Below are 18,095 nucleotides of genomic sequence, written 5' to 3' on the forward strand. Positions count from 1 at the left end.
ACCATAAGCAGCAAGTGTAACATTGGAGGGAAGGACAGGTAGAAATAGTCTGCAGGGAGTAAATGTTTTGCAAATAATTGGTGCAAAAATTGGCGTGGAAACATTTGGATAGCCAAACTCAGACCCTGCTGTTGCTGAATAAGCGATAATGTTTAATTATCACAAACTTCTTGATTTTGACTGGGTCATGGGACTGAATAATTAAAAACCTCACAATACGTCTTCTCATTGAGTTACAGTCTTTTAGGATTAAATACATATATTTTTTTAACTCTGTAATGGTAAATGTGAATTTTACTTTAGATATTAAATACATACTTTTTTTTATATTAAGTAAAATGTAAAAGTATTACAAGAAAGTGACTGTATTACAAGAAAATGTACAATAATTACATAAGATTGATTGATAGAGACAGTTCTGCCCAGCTAAAGAGAACAGGTGCATACTCTAAAAAATGTATTTAGCCACTTTTAGTTTTAATTAAGTTGTGCAGTCAAGTGGCCAATTCAGGCATGAAAATTAATAATCATGCTCCCAGAACCACTCTTGCTGAATTTGAACCGTGGAATATGGCTGTGCCATATGGAAAGTAAAAAGTTTTCCTTTTAAAACCCTGACTCTACTGTACTGTACGTTTTAATTTCCCATTGTTACTCTTCATTAGCACCTGATGAATATAAATTTAATAAATGTCTTGGGAGAAAATGTGCATGTGCTCATATGAGGACATTTTAATCTTAAGAGATTAAGGGATAACCTGATCATTCAGTTCATTCAGGGCACTACTCATGTTAGGTGCATGAATTTCCTTTCTTACCCTGACGCACCCATCACTCTGGACCCATGACATTCCTTTCTTTCTTTTCTGTAACTGATTAGTCTCACTAACGAGTGGATTTCTTTTGGCCACACTACTGTACATTTTTGCTAAAAAATACTCAACTGTGCAAAGAAGAAAAAAAAATCTGGCAAGAAAACAGCTGTAGGCCAGAAAAGAAAGCAGCATATTATATAAAGACCACTTCTCAAATGAGAAGAAAAAAAAGCTTCTCGGTTTTGCATTCATGCAAAGAAAGAAGCGGTGTGACAACATCCTCAAAAGGACTGAGGCTGGTTATGCAAGATGTTTAGTAAAACTAAACTTTCTTATAAAACCACACAAATTGTACAGGATACTAAATTTAAAGGAAAGGATCGTCACATCAACAATTCACTTAGTTTCATTAATTACCGTTTACTGCTTCGCCCATGACGATACCCTTTTTATAGTAGTTTTTTAATCTTTAAGACATTCATGCAGTTCTTTGCATGTGCCTAAGACTTTTGAAAAGCAAATAATTTTAACAAATAATGTTGGCAGAGTAATAAATGCTATTAAAATGTCCTTTTGGTTATAGGTACCTGCAGTCCTGAACAGATCCATGACAAAATTGCATTGATCAAAAAACATTACAAAACTATTTCCTACACCTTGCAACCAAAGCGACTATTGCTTAATTTCTCATTTATGTTTCCTGTTACAAACCACTTCCATAGAAACCATTGTGATAAGCCTAAGTGACAATAATACTTGCCAAAAAAAAAAAATGATATATGAGCAAAACTGGTCCAGGGTCTGTAAGACCCCTTCATAGCCATATAAGGGTTATAACCTTATTTTAAATTAAAGTTTAATGCTTCAGCATGTTTACATAGCTCATTAGTTAATGATTAGCACTTATAAGCACTGAATAGAATATATTGCAAAGTATACTTAGCAGACCCATAGCATAAACTAAAAAGTAAAACAACATCATTAACTTCTGTCATGGTAGTAAATGTGTACCAATATGTCATGATGATATACAGCACTACACTGGGCATACCATCCTTTTTTATGATCATTGCCATTGCCTGATTCATTTGCTGCACTGATGTCAGGTGAAGGAATTAGAAATAAACACACATTATGAACACGTTCACCCTGACTGTCACTGTTAACACTCACTAATGACTTGTGTATGGCAGGCACTCCGTACATTCTTGGCACATATTACTAAACAAATTGCTTAGTCTTATTAGACAGCAGTATATTGTGTAGATGATCAGGGAAAATGACCAAAAACTGACATAACTGAATCATGAATCATGGTTGGTTAAAATAAGCCAAATAACCAGATTAGACTGGACTCCAGCATGATCTAGCAGTTTACTTTCACATGCGTTCGTATCTTATTGAGTCCTGTGTGTCTACAGGCTTCGCCCATGACGATACCCTTTTTTGTATAAAACTAGGAAGTGAAAAAAAACTTTACAGTTTTTTTTTTCCAAAGCATTTTTATCTATTTATGTACTGTATTTTAAAAAGTTGACTTACCGTTGTGCACAGATGGCTTTCCTTTTCTTACAGCTTAGAACTTCAGAACAGTTGTGAAACCCCGATCAGGCTCAAAATTGAAACGAAATGCAAATGGATGTGGGTAGACAGGGGTAACAGGCGCAAGTACCCTTCCATTTCTCAAAAGAAAACATTATTGTCTGAATGTTGGAGTGGGTGGGTTATAGTTTTGTGGTTTGACACTTACAGGCGCTGACTCTAGTCACGTATTGTATACTAAACAGCACACACTTCCTCTTTATCACTGAGGGTGCTTGTCTTTCTAAATCTATTGGTCTTTATTGCTAAACAAGTGTGTAAAAGTCTTAAGGAGTATCTAACTCCAATCAAATAGGATGTTGAATATATGTATATAAATGAATACAATATAATTACAATAAAATTACACCATGTTATGATTTAAAAATGTCAGTCTAAATCCTTTCTTATTTATCTCTACCCATGGTGTGTATGCCTGAGATGCTATGAATGTATACTATAAAAATGGTTAGTATACAGTAAAAAGTGTTAGACCACTAGGCTTTTGCCGGGTCTAGTGTATGATATTTGCTTCATGTATTTAGTCAGAATTCTACACTAATGCAGCCATTGTATAAGTTGATCAGAATAAAGTTTTTAAAAAATTACCAAATGAGTTAACACAGAGTCATAAAACTAACCTGATAATATCACTGCTGCTTACTCTTTAAAGCATGTGTTAGTGACGTGTTTGTGTGAGTCACTGCTTTCCACTTCAACTAAACTTTTGAACTTAAGTTCAAAAGTTTAGTTGAAGTGGAAAGCAGTGACTCACACAAACACGTCACTAACACATGCTTTAAAGAGTAAGCAGGTTATGTAAGATGGCTAACAATAATAAAATATAGCTACAACCAAAACAATAAGATGAACTAATTACAGTGTAAACAGGTAGATAATGTATCTATAAGCAAATAAAGCTATAAAGAAATAAGAAAAGTAATAAGAACTGAATGCAACCAAAACAGTGGTCCGATGTCACAGCTATCTAAATCACAGTTTGTCCAGATTTTGGTTGTCTTTGGTTTTGGATGCACCACCTGAAGTATACAAAGATCTGTTTCTAAGAACTTGAAAAAATAAACCTGATTATATTTAAAAAATATATATGTAATCTGTTGCCCACAGACAAACTGTAACTTAAAAGCCATAATTTAATTAGCTACAACTGATGAATTAAAACAGACATATACAGGCATGAAATTTTTGTTGTTTTGAAAAAAAGTTGTATTTTTTTATGTGATCCTTTCTTCATATGCCCTTGATATTTCTTATTTATCTTAATTATTTATTTATTTATCTTATTTTTATCTATTTATCTTTCTTTTTTGTATGGTTCTGTAAAATTAAACAAACAATGTTCAGAAATAGCCCGAAAAGCAATTTCTGGATCTCTTTTGAATAATAATAATAATAATAATAATAATAATAATAATAATGCAAAACACTTTATTGTTAACTTTAACATGTTGCATTGTCTCCAGAAAGCATACTAAAGGCTAATTTCAACACAAGCCTGTATGTGTCATGGGGTGCTCGTGTAGGGCAGGCTTGGAGGACCCAAAAGCAGACAACAAACTGAGCTTAGTTTTAGTGATTTTAATGAACAATGTGAAGGATAGGATAAGAAGGAGAAGTTTAACCTTCCTCTTGTGTTATACCTGAGCCAAATAAACCTGAGCTGCCTGACGCAATTTTGCAGGTGAAGTTCAGGGCTCCACTTTCTTTAAAATGTGCTTTTACAGACACCACCACGGTTGTTTTATATTGTCCAAAAAACCACCGAAGTGTGATAATTATGTCCACTTTTCACAAAGACGCAGCAAGTGACAAAAAACCCATAATTATCTTGGACTATAATAAAAACAAAGGCGGAGTGGACAACCTGGACAAGCTGACTGCCACCTACAATTGCCAGAGAATGACTAGGAGATGGGCAATGGCTGTGTTTTATAACATTCTAGATGTGTCCGCATACAATGTATTTGTGTTGTGGACCTACATTCACCTAAGGTGGAACACAACCAGAAAAAGCAAGCGGAGAATGTTTCTTAAGGAGTTAGGAAGTTTCCTTGTCAAGGCACACATTAAACAAAGGGAACGGGTGTCCCTAGACCAAGCCGCTGGAGCCTTGTTCAGACAGCTGTAGAGCTCACATAGCACTCCTTCCACAACACATCAGCAACATAAGGAGCATCAGTGCCAGCATCCTCTTCGGCCAGCACTGCCTCAACATCAACCTACACAGCCAAAACCCCACTGAGGCCACCTGATTCTTAAAGAAAGAGGTGTCAGGTCTGCCTAGCAATAAAGACAGAAAGACAAACATACTCTGCTTCTACTGCAAAAATATATTTGCAAAGAACACACTAAAAGTGTTACTTTTTGCCACACATGCATCTAAATGCACATGCATGTTCTTGCACACAAAGACGTTTTTTGGAACTGGTGCCTCATTTCCATTGGTTTGATTTGCTTGATTGTTTGTTGTTTGTTTGACCTTGCAAATCCACATTTTGAGATTTACTTGTTTAACTTTCCATTTATATTAGTTATTTTTTAAAATACCTTTTTTACCTTTTTCTTTGAAATAAATATATATGGGTCAAATTTGATCCGTAACACCATACATGTTACTATAGTGATTAATATATTATAATAAAAAAAATATATAACAAATTTATTTAAGATATGTGTTCTACAACCCCTCAGTAATAGTCAGGTAACATAACAACCTTTTATTTATTTAAATTATTCTCTTGAGGTTCATTTAATATTTTTTTTAAAATTGAAAACAAGAGGTATGCTGTTAAAGTAAAAGCTTATGAGGTCACAGCAAAAATATTAAAACACTATTTTAATGGACAAGGAAGCGTAACAAATTGGATGATAATTGTTTTGAGGGTAATATGGCTAATTAAAGACACGGGTCAAAACCAATCCGTTAACATAAGAGATAGTAACAGAAAGCTAACAAGAGGAAGGTTAAGCAGCGAACCAGTACGTGGGGTGCTGTCTGTGGTGGGCAGTGGCGTGGATTGACAGGGGTTAGGAGATAAGTGATGCAGAGTGTGTGCGGTGTGGGGAGGGCAAAGTGAGCGGCTGTGTGAGAAGATCGGGTTTGCGAATTGAAGCGCTGGTGATTTAGTGAACATGTTTCAGGTGTGTTGTGCGATAAAAGAGTATCAGCGAGAATGAAAGGAAAGGTGTATAGGACAGTGGTGAGACCAGCGATGCTCTACGGCTTAGAGACAGTGGCACTGAAGAAAAGACAGGAGGCAGAGTTGGAGGTAGCAGAGCTGAAGATGTTGAGGTTCTCCCTGGGAGTGACAAGGATGGATAGGATCAAAAATGAGGTTATCAGAGGGACAACCCATGTTAGATGTTTTGGAGATTAAGTCAGAGAGGCCAGACTGAGGTGGTTTGGACATGTTCAGAGGAGAGATGGTAAATATATCGGTAGAAGGATACTGAGGTTGGAACTGCTATTCGGGAGGTCTATAGGAGGACCAAAGAGGATATTTATGGATGCAGTGAAAGAAAACATGAAGTTAGTTGGTGTGAAAGAAGAGGATGCAGAGGATAGGGTTAGATGGAGGCAGATGATTCGCTGTGGCGACCCCTGATAGGGAACAGTAGAAAGACAAAGAAGAAGAATTAAAAAGAACCTTTATTTTAAAACATGGAAATCTATAATATTTTACCTTTTATTTTTATTAATGATTATTTCGATAATTATATGTGTAAAAAACTCTCATCCTCAAACACCATCAGCATCAGTTCATTATGGGAGGACTCACAGTAGAACTCCTTAAGAACACCAATCACCTCCATGAACATATGGTCTGGGAGATAGTACTGCTTCCACTCATCTAACATCTCAGGAGTATCTCTGTATGATGTTTCTGCCAAAAATCCCACCTTGAAACTGTAGTTCTCCAACTTTTTTAGTTTAATCTGTGACCCTTTGTGTTTATCAACAACATCTGTGATCATTTGGAGATAAACCTTTGGTCCAGCTATAACAAGCACAGAGTTAATCAGAGGCACACATCACACACAGGCTTATTAACACCAGAGTCATGAACATGTTTATAAACTCTTACCTTTATTCAGATCAGGGAGAAGGAAATCCTCCTGGATTTTATCTTGTGTACTAGACGAGCACAGAGAACAATCCATAATATTATCAGTTCCTTATTATGATATTTATTATAAAATAGAAATGAGAAAACCTGCTCACCTCATGTCTAATGCTCAGATGAAGATCCTGAGAGAACACACTGTCCAAACTTTGACTGAGGACTGAGCAGGCGACAGACTGTGACGTCATCGTGCATGCGTAAAAAATATACAGAGGGCAAGACTTCGGTAGCATTAGGACTCGGCGGACCCGCCGGCGGGTACACTTGCTTTTTTTTTGGTAAACGTGAACTGAACTTAAAATGCCTCGTCACGTTTGATCGTACACATAAGTGTAGTACAAGGGTCCACTTTTATTTATGTATACTCACAATATCCACAAATCATTGTGCTTTTGTAAAATAAAGAAAATAAATAGGGTGCGCTTTCAGCCCTCTCAATCTCTGCGAAAATCTTTTTGAAACACGTCACTAAAATAAACTAAAACTCCACGAATACTGCACACACAGACATGAAAAATATATTGTAGTGTATTACCACCCAAAGAAACTTTGAAATATAAGTGAGCTTGCGGCAGCATGAGCAATACATTCACTTCAAGAACCGACATTTAATTCAACCTTAGCATGAACCAAAGAGCATTTAACATATCTCACACACACATAACATGGCCGAAGCCACTAACCCAAACACCTTTCCACAACAGGGGGAATACACAGCAACCCCTCCCGCAAGGCATGATGGTCGCCAGCCGAAACCCCGCCTACGCCACAATATCTATAGAAAGCTTAAAGCGTCTACTTTTAAATAAAGCAATTTAAATAAATAAATATTTTCAGTTTATGTAATCTATGTGAAACCAAGGAGAGGCACAGAATTTCTGTCGCACTTCTTTATCTGTCAATGACTCGAGGCAAGACACGCCCACACGCCATTCACACGGAAAACAGTCTGGGTAATCTACATACAAGGCCACGCCCCCGGACACCGCCTTAAAAAAACACACACACAGACCAGCAGAGGGCATTCAAGCAAGCTGCTATGATAATAGGTAAGTTATGAAGTCCTATATGAGTCTCATTCTTATAATATTAAACTAATATTAGTTAATATTTTCCTGACTTCATCTAGCTTTTGTCAGCTTATGTGACACATTTGCTTTCAATGCCATTTACATAGTTTAGTGTAGTATGTAGATAACACTGCTAACATGCTGCCTTATTTAGCAAACGTGTTATTTCCCGGTTGCTAAGCTAATGCCTTATGAAGCTTACAGATATTAGTTAATGTTCTAATGTATTTCATATCGTTTTGAATAGCTTTAGATTCTTATTTGTCTTTCGGCTGTTCCCTTTCAGGGGTCGCCACAGCGAATCATTTATTGAATAGCTTTAGATTATGGTTGCTAATATATTTGGCTCCGTTTTGGTTAGCTTATAACACTGTTATGTAAAGCATGTCCAGTGGATGGTGTTTGCTAATGTCTCGGGTGTAAATGTTTGGGATGCACTACGTAGTCTATGGTCCATCAACAGATATTTCTCCAGCCTATTGCCCATCAACCAGGGGCGTAGATTTAGGGTGGACGGAGGGGATGTGTCCCCACCAATGTCCTCCGACCATTGAAATGTCCCCACCAATAATTTAATCCTCTTTTTAAAAAATCGTGCTGTCAACATTAACCTAGACGCGCAAAAAGGGATGAATCACGTTCTGTCCTTGAGTTTTCTCTCCCCCAAAACACATATGAACATTTTAATTGGCTGTGCCTTTCCCTGCTATCATGTGAGAGGCTATGGCTGCGTTCAGATCGCAGCGCCAAATGCAGTGGATTTTTTTTTCCGTGCAAGAAGGTGTGTTGGGTGACATACAGTACATGTAAGGATGGCGGCAGAAAAAAAAACATATAAGGCGCTTTTTTTTTCAAAGAAAAGTGTAAGTCACTTTAAGTTCGCTAGTGAATCCATCAAAGTAACGACAACAGTTAACGTTAATGCTAGTGTTTTTTTGTTTTGTTTTTTTACCACTTTGACGCACATTCATTATAGCAGGGCAGGCTATAGTCTGTGAATACAGACTTAAAACTAACAGCAGTTTAAACATCTAAATGTAAAAGTATAAGTATGATCCTTGTCAGTTCTCCTAATCTAATGACGACTATTTCCCTGAAATCAGTCCTGTGAAATAAATTGGTATGCTACATACTAATATTGCCATGGCTAGAATTTTGTTGACAGTTCACCAATAGACAATCCAATTTGCACAAATAATTTTTAAAATGCGTTCACTGACTTGGCACACATTAATGATTTGATTCGAGATTTGCACACTAATACTCAGAAAAAGTTAAATAAAATGATTGCTGTTTAAATGGCATTTGTTTATCCTGTTTTGTCAGGTGACAGAACCTAAACAACTGTGTTGTATATCAGACAGCGTTGGAGAGAAGGGGTCACAGGTGATGTTGAACAATGACTTGATAATATTACTATACCTAGTTGTCCTGAGACTTAACATTGTTACCAATAATAGGCTGAGGCATTCTCTGAAAATGCTCATAAGAAATCCCTCAATGTTTTTTTTTTTTTTTTTATTAGGGGACTGAAGCAGATCAGCCATGTTGTAGTTCAGGTGAAGAGGCAGTGACAGGAGGTGAATCTGAATGTTGATTATATATAACATATAATATGTGTGTGTATGTGTGTGTATTATACATGTTGATTTATACTAATATTTAGCGTTATGAGGAGTGATACAGATGTGGTCATTAAGACTGCGCGTGTTTTCCCGCGGGATGCCTCAATTTAGCACGCGGCGCGCCGCGACTTGCCGTAAGCAACATTCGGGAATTTAAATAAATGTGTTGTGCTTCACTGAATATCCGCCAGATGGCGCATGGAAGGACTTTATTTAAATGCCGGACCAAGTACTGTACAACGAAGAATTGTGTATAATTACTTATTCTAAAACAATATTTTCCCAATGCTGAAGCAAACATGAATTTTATTTTGCTTTACAACAGATCTTTCATGATAAATGCGTGTATATGTGCTTCATATTATTTTCATAATGATGAAATGAGATGCCCAAATTTGTGCTTTAAAATTCTTAATAAGTTTCTTATATATTTTTTGTAATGTTTTAACAGGGACAAAACAGTGAAAGACATGGCAATGTCTCGGTTTACATGGTGTTGAAATTAATTTAATTTCCTGATAGTAGGCTATCTGATAGTCTTAACTATGCGAATGTCCTGATTCGTGAATATGCCAACATATCTTATTTAAAACGTAAAAAATGTGTCGACATCATCAGAAGACATGAATGAACTATATATATTATATTATTAAGTAAATATTATCTTATGACCACAAACTTTTTCGGGCTTTTTATAATAATCATCATATTCGCTGTTTGTGTCCAGCATTTAATAATTATTTCATACATTATTTAACCACGGCTGAAAATAATAGCTGGAATGTGATGTGATTGTGAATTCATGACTAAAATAAAGCAGTTTGTCTTTTGTAAAGTACTTTCACTTTACAAAAGGCAGCGTTTCTATCAAAAGCTTGATAAACGTGTGTTGTACAGTATATACACCGCGACAGCGCGCGCAGTTACTCACTTCTCACCTTTCATGTAGGTCTGCTCGGACTAATTCGTTTTAAACCCCTCAAAACTGCGTGTATATACAGCTCAAAACCTCCATTAGTTATTAAAGCATCTATTTAGAAAAAATGCCCCAGTGATTTCGGAGCTTCAGGAAATCTCCCGGCGCTCTGCGCATAACACCGGGCCAACTCATGTCGAAAAGAATTTATAAACGGTTTCTAAACGTGGGCTATTGTTTTTTTTTTACTTATAGTATTTGTTAATTTAATTTAATTGAGGTTAGGGCTCAAGAATTTAATTCGGCATCGTGAATCTCCTCTTTAATTTACTACATAGTTTTAATCAGCGCTCAGCCACATGCATGGAGTTTTCCAGAGCGCACCGGCAGAAGTAGACTAATGATTATGAACGCGTCGATAAAACAGCAAGCAGACCGACTCTGACCATTTAAAAAAACGTTTGCGTTCATTTTCTGACGCGCTCAAGTTCACCAAAAACAATACAGAACAGCGCACCTTATTTGCTTCCAAACATTTATAAAATCACGTTTTTTCGTTATTGTGAGTGCGCTTAAATAAAAGTTGAGTCTTATAAAGGCATGTAGTCTTATATAGTTTTATTATATAGTTTTTGCACATTAATCAGAGTCCTCATCTGTTACATTTTTGAGGACAATAGTTTTTTTTCAGCCTGTCACGGCGTGCACCCAAATTAATATCGCTCCTCGCTCACTAGTTAGGCGGCCTCTCCTTCAGATATGCGAAAAAGCGGGGCTGCGGAATTAAGCACGAATAGTGAAGAAGAGCTCTCCTTGCTAATATTCCCGGGCTTCCAATCCGCGCTATAAAATACTCGGGGTTTGTTGGTTTACAGTGGATTTTACTACGCGGTGTGAGTGAGACGCGCGCACACAACGCGGAAGTGCGGCATGTAAACGAGGCAAATGGAACGCGCCCCAGGGACTTCAAAGAAGAGCCAGCGCAGGCGGACGGAGGCAGGAGCTGCTGTCCGCGGATGGCCGTCGTACTCGTATTTTATAGCGCAGGGTGCAAACCCGGGATCATTGGCATGGATGAGCTATGTCCAGCTCTGTACCAGCATGTCATGTGGGCATTATAAGACTAAAAAGTGGCAGCTGGCACGCCTAAAAATAGACGCAAGTTAATTTTTTTATAGTCTAAATTAAAATCCTCCTCTTTAGTGCCTCCTATTCCTATTAATCCTATTGTTCTTTTAGTGTCACTGCGTGTGCTTACAATGCCAGACAACATTCAAATGCAAATTATTCACTCTCCCCAAGTGTGAATCAACTGTTCTCACCTATACATATTAACCTATACGTTCTCACCTAAAGTGTTTAGGTAAAATTCCACCTATACAAGTGTGACAAATATGCAAAGAAAAAAAATAGGAAGGGGCAAATATAATTTTCATGGCACTTCACGTGTAGTCAGATTGTTCCACTGGGCTGAAACTGTAGCAGGTGGAGTTATAGCACTTTTCAAATCACACTTACTATACACTGATATGAATAACTTTGAATGATAAATTCTACGTTAATATGATCTCGGGCTTGCTCCACATTATAAAAGCAAAGCGCGGAGTTTAGTCCGAGATCAGGGAAGTACGTGATGTGGTGGAAAATAGGCAGTGGCGGTTCTACACTGAATTGCTCCGCGGGCGAGACTCCCTCCCGCCCCCGTCAGCGCCACTTCTAACCAACCAAACCCCCTGGTCTGAAGTCTGCTCGGTTTAGTTAATTTGTTTTAAAAAAAAACAATTCTGTGAATTCCCCCAGCAGCGAAACCGGTTTGATGACTTCACACCTGTTGTAAAGGTGAGATGGGGGATTACAGTAACTGTGGGTGCGCTTCACCTCGGAGCGCGCTGTCGCGTTGTATTCAATGAATAGACTAAAACTAAATCATGTTTGCTTCAGCATTGGAAACAACATTGTAATAGATTAACTTTATTAAAGATTATACACTTTTGTATTCTTTGTCCACACACGTGGGCAATTTTTAGATATTGATCCTTTCTCGATGCAGCGAATTTTCTGAGCAAATTAATAATAATTTCCATGAACGAAAAGGAGGAAGAAGAAAAGGTTACGCGAAAATAAGAAAAAGCTTTAGAGGTAAATGCTGTGAAATGCTTCAAATGAACAGATTCTGCCTATAACAGGTCAGGGACAGTGAGGCTGGATCCAGCAGCGCACCACATCCCACATCATAATACATGCTGATGATGACCAACACGTCTCCCCTGATCTACCAGAGCCAATTAAAAAGAATGGCAATCAAACAGAATAAAATTAGTAGCAGCATTAACTTGTGCTAGTTATTATGATGGTGGTCAATATTAATTGAAATAATGTTTCTCAGCATTATTTCGTGTTAATATTGACTACCATAAAGAATAAAATAAAAAATATTGTCTTTATAGATTTATATGTTGTTTGTCTTGATGTTCTTTTTTTTGTTTGTTTCTTTGACCCAATATATGTTCAGTGATACTTCAAATAGCATTGATTTCTGTATTGTGTTATATTTTTATACTAGTAACTGGTGTTAAAAATGTATCTCTACATTAATGAGCCAATGTATTATGGTGTGGGCTGCTGTGGGCCAGGAAGTCCAGGGCCACTTTTTGGTCCCAGTCCGCCCCTGTAATAACGAATGGAGAAAGCGCAGTCGAAGCCCGGGGATTCTGTGTTCCGCGAGGGCCAGTCGTGAATAGCTGACACTCAGTGACAGCCAATGAAATTGAAGCATTTTTGCCGCTTTCCACGTGGTGTGGCGTTGCTTAAATAATATCCGTATAATATCCGTATATCCTATAAAATCGTCCAGACCCTGGTTCGAATCCCGCTCTGGGTGAAAATGTAATAAATGTGAATCCTTTGTTTTACACTTTTTGCTTATGATAATCATTAAATTACAGCAACTGTGAGGTAAGTGCTAATGTGTTTCATTGCTTAAGCAAAAAAAAATTCTCAATTGCAAACATGCATTTAGTACTGAAGCATAAGTTGATAATGTAATGGCTATATCTATGGCATTTTAGCGAATAGCACCAGCATATTGAGTGCATAATACCCGTCTGCATTTTAAGCGCATAAAAACAATACTGTTATAGGCTAACGTCATACATCTTTGTAGTCCTTTTGCACACGCGCGGGTGCGTTACAATAATAATAATAAATTCGGAAAATTACTACTACTACTAATAATAATAATTCTGAATGAAAATGATGAATAAATACATATCAGTTTGAGCTTGACACTTTTATGAGCTCTGTCGCTTGCCGTCAATGGGCGCCTAAGAGACATAAAATTTTTCGGCTTCAGTAGACACACAATACTTTAGACTGAAACACGACTGCCCCCTACAGGTATTGAAGGGCATTTTCACAGCTTGCCGCGCGCAACCGCGGCAAGTCGTGGGATCCCTTTTCCGAAAACGTGCGTTTTTAAAGGCCAGATCTGTAGGCTATGGATGTAAGTGATTCGTTAGTGTTTTTGGCAAAGGTTTTGAACTTACATGTCTCACTTTTTTGTCACGCTATTTCATCAGGTGGCAATCCTGTCAGGTACTAGTGCAGTCAGAGGGAAAGAGTAAGGGTCAAAGGTGAGGCCTATTAAAGGCATTGTTCACCCCCCAAAAAAAATTTACTCACTATTTACTCCTGAAGTTGTTCCAAACTTTTATGATTTTCTTTGTTTTGTTGAATACAAAATAAGATATTGTAAAAAAAATGAAAACTGTTGAACATTGACTTCCGAAGCAGGAAAAATCCTAAATACTATGTAATACAAATACTATGTAAATCATTGGTTACAGGTTTTCAGCATTCTTTAAAATAGCACACTCACAAGTCACCTGAAGAGTATTACAGAGCAGAGTTTTACAAATTGTTGGATTGTCTTGATGTCCAGTTTCAGGAGAGGTTTAACCAACCAGATCTAGGTGTCTTGAATAGGCTGAAAGAGATTCTTCTCACAGGAGAGGTGGATGATATTTTTTATTAGTATCCAGAACTTAACAGGGAGACTCTAAAAGTAGGGTGGTCCGATTCCGATATTAGTATCGGAAATGCTGCCGATACCACAAAAAAAATGGTTATTTAAAAAGAAATAATATTCCTAGATTTATTTGTTCCACTGTTTTTATACAGTTATATTGTAAAAATACTAAAGCAACTTTTTCAGTTTACAGTGTTAGAATTGTGGCTGCATTTGAAGTTCTTTTTCAGATCTTTTTCTGGCTCAAATTAACAATGACACAAATGAGATTGAACAATGCTGCTGTATGCCATGTCCACCAGAACAGTCTGGACAATATTGATGTCAAACAAATATGCCAGCAGTTTATTTCTGTTAACGAGAGGCGAAGGCATGTTTTTGGCTCCTTCATATAGGAGCAATAGGCATTGAACTGTTATGTGGTACCTAACAGTAGTTCATGTTTAGATGTAATCTACTTTTATATATATATATATATATATATATATATATATATTGATGTTTGAGATGTTTCATTTGCACTATGGCTCAATAAAGAATAGTCTTTATTAAACTATCTTTTGTCAGTTATTAAACATTCCTTTAACATTACACTAATCCTTAATTTAACTTAATGAATTGCATTTCAAGTGGATTAATATTAATCGAAGTACTGCTAGTATAAATGTAAAGTGATTTCGCATTTTGCAGCATATTTAAAAAATATGCATTCCGTGGACGGAGTTGGGGTTGATGGGTGGGGCAGGGGCCATGGGACCAATGTCCAGAGCAAATCTACGCCCTTGATTATATATCCAGGCAGCCAGACGTATTAACAATCCACTATCTTTAGGATAGAGCCCTGTAGGGGATAACAGTTATACTGTATCAAACCACAGTTGCATTTTAAATAACTATTGAAGGCTAAAAGAACTGCCATCATGTTTGGCTTTTTATATCCATAACGGACATGTGCGACATGATGCATCAAAATCTTTTATAATTAGTAATCATCTAAAACATCTGTCTGTAGTACATTACTACATTGTAGACAGCTGTTGCAGCGCGAGGTGTAGTTACATTAAGATGCAAGAATCATTGTATTAGACAGCATGCACAAAATTTATGAAACTTTTTACAAGCAGGTTTGTCATTGAATTCTGTCTGTAATTCAGTATGTTTAATGTTTATTTAAAGCCTTTTTTCCCCCTTATAACTTTGTACTTGGCTTTAGAATTTAGAGAATCTAAAGACTTTAGATTTAAAAAGACTTAAAAAAAAAATCTGAATATGTTTTTGCAAAATAAATATATAAGTTGAACATGCTTTAAATTAACTTACATATGTGGTGTAAATATTTCTTAAAGGTTCTAATATGGCTTCTCGTGAACAAATATACCCTTAAGTGACTTTATAGCAATGTCATGGGTGAGTTAAGAAACATTTCCTACATTTGTTTTTGTTCTTCATATTCATTTATTGTTGTTTTACATTAAAATAATTATAACAAAGTCAACTGTTTCCAAATGTAATTCCAAAAGGGCTAGCCTAATCATTAGATCAGCATTTCAGATTTTTTTTTAAGCAGATTTTAATATGTATTAATTATTCTAACAACTTATCTTTTTCCATTGATCACATCTCCCAGGTGCTTCGCACAATGATGGAGCGGTTTCAGTTGCTTTAGCATAATCTCAGTCGACAGCCTCTGGACTTAAACTACTTACAGTTCATATGCACACAAGAGATGGTGCTGTTTAGTGCATTTTCTGATCAGATTGCTCTTCCTGGGTCTATTGTGGATGGTCTCACAGAGCTGTACAGATTAGCAACAGAGGAAAAATCAAAAAATGTCACAACAGTGTTTATTTGAGTTACTTATGGAGCAGCTGGACGTCCATGTTTTGATGTGTTGCAAGATTATCGACTGCATCTGCTCCATCAAGGCCTTCCTGTGTCATGTATTGCCAGTCTTCTTGGAGTGTCTAGGCAAACCGTATACAGACGGATGTCAGATTTAAATGTCACTGTTAGAGGTCTATATAGCACTTTATCAGACTCCGAACATGACAACCTTGTTGCTGAAATAAAAGAAAACATGCCACATGCTGGCTATCTGCTTGTTATGGGAGGCTTGCAAGCCAGAGGACATCGTGTTCAATGGTAGAGAGTTAGGGCATCAATGCATCGTGTTGACACCATGGGCATTCTTTCCCGTTTGAACAGGCTGGGGTGTGTTGTACGGCGCAAATACTCAGTTCCTGGACCGAAAGCACTTGTCCTTGTTAATACAAACCACAACTGATCCAGTGAGTATGTGTATGTATCTGTCTGTCTGACACAAACTCCTCAATACTGTATAGTATTTTGTTGTCTAAAAGGAAATGCTAAGTTCTTCAAGAGAGTTGTCTGAGAGTTGTCAATTGTATATCTAGGTACAATATAGTCATCTTTGGTGCCATTGATGTGTTTTCCCGAAAGGTAACAATATCTTTTAAAACATAAGTCAACGCAAAGTCAGCTTGACCAAACTTTTTGCCACTTATTTATATCCTATTTATATATTCCACAGATAATGTACCTAGGTGCAGCAAATAACAATCTATCATCTACAGCCTTGGCTTTCTACCAGCAGTCCATTGAAGAATATGGATTTCCATTGAGGTATTAAAAAATAACTAAAACAAATATTTACTCACCTCATTCCCAACCTGTATGACCTGATTTCTTCAGCAAAACCTAATGATAAATGTTTTTGTAACATGTATTACTATATTTATTCTGCATGATCATGATTAAGGTTGATTAATTCTATTTAGAGTAAGAGTCGATCATGGCGTAGAGAATGTCGGCATAGCATGCCTCACGTTCACTGTACGTGGCACAGGAAGGGCCAGCTTTATTGCTGGAAAGAGCGTGCATAACCAAAGGCAAGTTATTTTTTCTCTTCTCCTTAAGTCAATAGCTTGTGGTTGTTTTGTAGAACAAATGTAACACAGGTTTCGTAAAATTAATTTACACATTGTTAAAATGTATACATAATACTTATGAGACTGGTAATGAGAAATATTGTAGTACTTTTTTTACTAATTTATAAATCAACTTTTTAAAAAATAATCATCTACAAAACCTGTTTTGGTAACTATTGTTTGCCATTTTTCTTAGATAAAACAAAGAAATTATGCATTATGGTTCTTTTTTGAAAACACAATTTAAAAAAGGCAATTATTTGATATATCACTCTTTTTTTCCCCAGGATTTAGAGGCTGTGGAGAGATGTGTGCTGTGGAGAGTATATGGGTACTGTAACTTCCATATACTACAGTGTGCTGCACTCACTGGAAGATGATGGGTTTCTTGACCTATCTAGCAACATACATCTTTTTAGTTGTTCCTGCCCAGACTACAAGCTAGCCTGGAGACATTTCCTGATGGTTGGGACAACCACCCAATTAGAACTGAGGGGAACATGACACCCAATCAGCTATGGGAGATGGAAAACATCCGGCATACAGTGACAGAGCCAGACCTTGAAATTGTCCATATTTCACCTAACCCTAGGTGAAAAGATTTGTAAGCATTCTTCTGTTGTAAAAAGATATTGTAGCTTGCTTACCAGTCAATGTTAAACAATTCAGTCAGCTAAGCAACATCAAATAAATTATTATAAAGAAAAGCTATGGTTTTATCCATAAAGGAATTAAATTATTATTTTTTAAAAAGTAAAATAATGATTGATAAAATTTATTTATTTCTGATTTAGGAGCTGTATCTTCAACAGCTTGACTGAGAAGATTGTGGCCTCCCTTGTGACCCCCAACATGAAGTGATTGTTCCTACAGCTGATAGCCTATTGAGCCCAGAAGAACTAGCAGGACTTCAAGCAGCCATTAATCCCATGGGACCAATAACGTCATTGTCAATGACAATATGGTAC

At 36.8% G+C, this 18,095-nt stretch overlaps 1 protein-coding gene and 1 long non-coding RNA gene across 2 annotated transcripts in view; one reads left to right on the forward strand and one right to left on the reverse strand.

Moving 5' to 3' along the window:
* Positions 1–2,933, reverse strand: part of LOC128512754 (G-protein coupled receptor 55-like) — a 77,763-nt gene extending 74,830 nt beyond the window's left edge. The window contains exon 1 of the mRNA XM_053486157.1: positions 2,358–2,933. The gene's annotated coding sequence lies outside the window, so the exon portion shown is untranslated. The remainder of the gene's footprint in view (positions 1–2,357) is intronic.
* A 6,003-nt stretch (positions 2,934–8,936) lies between these two features.
* Positions 8,937–17,089, forward strand: LOC128513337 (uncharacterized). The gene is made up of 7 exons (XR_008356370.1): positions 8,937–8,997; positions 9,137–9,191; positions 15,526–15,586; positions 16,385–16,467; positions 16,594–16,639; positions 16,731–16,822; positions 16,978–17,089. It is a non-coding gene; the product is annotated as an uncharacterized LOC128513337 (long non-coding RNA).
* The last annotated feature ends 1,006 nt before the right edge of the window (positions 17,090–18,095 follow it).

Source organism: Clarias gariepinus, chromosome 25, assembly GCF_024256425.1.
Source record: "Clarias gariepinus isolate MV-2021 ecotype Netherlands chromosome 25, CGAR_prim_01v2, whole genome shotgun sequence".
NCBI lineage: Eukaryota > Metazoa > Chordata > Actinopteri > Siluriformes > Clariidae > Clarias > Clarias gariepinus.